Consider the following 4,095-nt stretch of genomic DNA (forward strand, 5'->3'; position numbering starts at 1 on the left):
TAAATGCGTTTAAATACAAAATACTATTACAAAATAATAGTATTTTGTATTTCAAATGGATGTATTTGAAACACTGCCCGTCCATGCAGTCTAATAAGGAGGTTGATTGGCAAAATGTATTTTAGTTTGAAAATACAAAAATACTATGATTCAACACATTTAAATATTTTTTCAAAAATTTTCAAAGGTATTAAAATACAAAATAGTCCCATCACTGAACTAGATTATATAGAATTCTAGCTAGTCATCATGTAAACGTTAGCATACCTTGTCATTGCTTCTGGTCACAGGGATCTTGCTAACTAGCTTCCTGAAAGCAGCCCAATGACCCCTCAAAACCCGCCCAAAAGCTCAAAGTTAACAACTGCCAAAAGACGTTTCTATTGCTATATTTACTTATCTGAATGGTTTCCTCGGTATTGTATATATTTTTTGTTCTGTTGATTTAGGAAAGCAAACAATTCTGGGTCACCTTTGACTACCGATATAATTTTTTCTGCTATGGTAGTCAATGATGCCAAAGAATTTTCAGTTGCTAACATTCTACCAAATATCTTTGTGTTCAACCGAACAAAGAAATGTATACAGGTTTGGAACAACTAGAGCGTGAGTAATACATAACAGAGTTTTCATTTTAGGGTGGAGTGTGCCTTTAAAAAAGATGCCATGTGTGCTCGAGGCCATGCACGGAAATGGACGTGTTTCTCTTCGTAAGACATGCAAATGAAATAAAATGAAATAAGTATGGTTAAATATATTGCATATGTATAACGTGTACAAGCACGTCAATGTTTTAGTTGTTCTAGACTGCGTATAGCTGCTCAAACATGATATTTGGCAGCCGGAAGAATCAACTGTTGTACACTCACGCGTGATTTCTTTCATTGCGCAACGTGACATGCACCTTACGAAACATTGGTAAAAACATCATTCGGATGCATTGTCTAATACCACCGCTATATTTTCCCGCGTCCCTCCCTGTACTGTAGCCTGCCTGTCAGACACTCGTTCCCCACACTTTCAAGAAGGGGTCCGGTCCTGGAGTTGCCAGGTATTCATCCGAGTATGAATACACATTAAGAATCTCATCAATTAACATTTATCCTTAGAATATAAATAAACATTTTGGCGGCCGCAGTACATTAGGAAAGTAGCCCAAAATCCCACAACCCGCGGCTCCATAATTTTTCCCACAACTGCATTTTCAAAATAGCCCAATTGTGAAGGAAACCGCGACCCTAGCAACACTGGCGCTAGGGCTTACAGCGAACCGGGCAGGGCCAAAAGCCTCGGACCTCGAGCTCAGAGGCTGAAATCATGCCGCGTTACAATAAACAATACAAAGTTCCACCAGCCAGAGGGAGATGAATGACACCACACGCGTCTATTCACGAACAGGAAATAGAACTTACTTGCGGGATTTTTGATTTGTTAATGTCTCGCGGGCGAAAAGTTTGTTGTAACGCAAGCGTTACTGAACATGTACCGAGTAAAATATTACTGAAAATTGATTAATAATGCCTTACACTACTGCGTTACAGCAAAAAGTAATACGTTACTGTAATACATTACTTTTGTAACTCATTACTCCCAGCACTGCTAATGACTCTGTGTGTGTTTAGTGTCTCCGGGTTCTTGAGCTTTGCGAATGAGAGAAAAAAAAGCTCACGCCGGTTTCTGCTACTTTGTTGGATTGTGAATTGGTCCAGGAGGACGCCGTTGAAACTAGACGGCTTACGCAACACACTGCAACTCTCGTACAAATCTTCTTGTGATCTTGAAAACCTTTTGATATGAAGACTTTTACTTAAGGGCTGCATGTTATTGAAGAAAAACTAAACATGCGAGATCTTGCTACGTAATGCGATATGCAATATGCTGTAATATCAATTTAAATTACATTAAAAACTAAAATGTATACTGTATAACCTACATGTACATTTACACTCTCTGTCTCGCCAGCCTCTCTGCTATCTGCCCCCACCTAAAACTTGACTAAACATATATTTGTAAGCATTCATTGTTATGTTATTCCAAACCACTGTGATATGCACATATACTTAGGTCAATATATCTTGCAGCCCTGTTACACTTACACTAATTTGATAGATCTAAGTTGTGCCTACATGTATATTTCAACGCAAAACTAAATTTTTCAGCGGTTGAGTTGGAGCAGATGGAAGGAAAAGCAACTAGTAAATGTCCGGCATACTGTTTAAAATGTCTTTATGGGCTGTGATTTGAGATAAAAAGTGAACACTTGATTGAAGCTCAAAATTTAATTTCATGATAAATTAAAATTTCATGATAATTCACTCACTCACATGTGATACGAGCCGTCCATGTGTTTATTTCTTCTGACGAAAACAAATTGAGAGTTTTGAGGAAAGCTTTCCAGGGTTCTTCTCCATATAATGCACTTAAACGGGGGATGTTGGTTAAGGTCCAAATGTCTGTTTCAGTGGAGCTTCAAAAGGCTCTACACGACACCAGCTGATGAATAAGGGGCGATTCACATTTCGCCTCTTACGAGTGCAAGTTCGATATTTGTTTAATGTACTGTAGACACACAGCAGGCGCACGCAAATAGGGAGCACAATTTTATAGGAGCATCAGCGCCGCATCGAGATGGTAATAGTTCAACATTTCAGAGTGCCGGGCGCGCACTGCGGGTCATTTTGACTAGAGAAAGCGACACAGCTTGCATTTTCCACACGGTTTTTTTATGCGAAATGTGAATCGCACCTTAGGGTGTTGTCTAGCCAAACGATTGGTCATTTTGCAAGAAAACTAAAAAAATTATATACTTTTTAAACATGCATATATGGCTTGCTCTGCCTCCGCCATGCACGTCCACAACTTCTGTATTACGCAACCACGTTGGAAAGGTCATGCGTGACGTAGATTTCAACAGATTTTAACATCTGATATGCACACGAACTGACCGTTTCAAACAATAATCTTGTACAAAGACATAACGTGTCATTCAAGTCTCAAGTCCACTTTATTTATGAAGCCCTTTCCACTACACAGTAGACCTAAGGGCTGTACAAACAAAAGTAAATACACATAATACAATAAAATAAAACTTAGCGTCAGCCAAGAATTAAACAACATCAAAAGCAAGAAAAAGCAAACACCACAATTAAAACCAAGACATAAAAAATCAGCCATTAAAAGCCATAGAAAATAAAAAGGTTTTCAGACGAGCTTTAAAAGCACCTTTTGTCTAATGTCAGGTGGAAGTGTGTTCCTTCCTTTAGTTTTCAAGCAAGTTCCTGGGACTGAGAGTAATAAACAATTTAAAGACCTTTGAAGTCTACAAGAATTCATGTGGATCAATTTCGAAATATATTCAGGGGCCATACCATGAAAAGCTTAAAAAACATATAGCAACACCTTATACTGAATCCGATATTTCCAAAACGGGTAATGTGCTCCCTTTTCTTTGTACTAGTGAGGAGCCTTGCAGCTGCATTCTGAACCACTTGTTACTTAGAGATTAAAGATTGTCTTACTCCCATATACAGCGCATTACAGTAGTCCAAGCGGGAGGAGATAAACGCATGAATCACTATCTCAAGATCGGTAGGTGACAAAAAAGATATCATTTTAGCAATAGTCCTCAACTGATAAAAGCAACTCTTAACCGTCTGATTTTTAAATTTAAGAGCTGGGTCAAAAATCACTCCCAGATTCCTTAACTGTGACTGCACATTAGTCGACCATGGTCCTAAGAGAGCCTTTATATCTATGTCAACCTGATTAGGCCCAAAGATAATAACCTCCGATTTAGTCACATTAAATTGAAGACGATTTTGCTTTAATCAGCATTTCACCTCCTCAAGACATAATAACAAAGATGAATGAGAAGATGGTCCTCCTGATCGAATCAGTAGATAGATCTGAATATCATCAGCATTAAGATGATATGACATGTTGTATTTCTTAAAAACAAGACCTAAAGGCAACAAAAATGGAGAGAACAAGATAGGCCCCAAAATGGAGCCCTGAGGAACCCAATAATCAATAGAAACTACAGAGGAGAAATCTCCAACCCTCACTGAGAAGGACCTGTCCTTCAAATAAGAAGAA

The sequence above is a fragment of the Triplophysa rosa genome, linkage group LG4 (assembly GCF_024868665.1).
Source record: "Triplophysa rosa linkage group LG4, Trosa_1v2, whole genome shotgun sequence".
Classification (NCBI taxonomy): Eukaryota; Metazoa; Chordata; class Actinopteri; order Cypriniformes; family Nemacheilidae; genus Triplophysa; species Triplophysa rosa.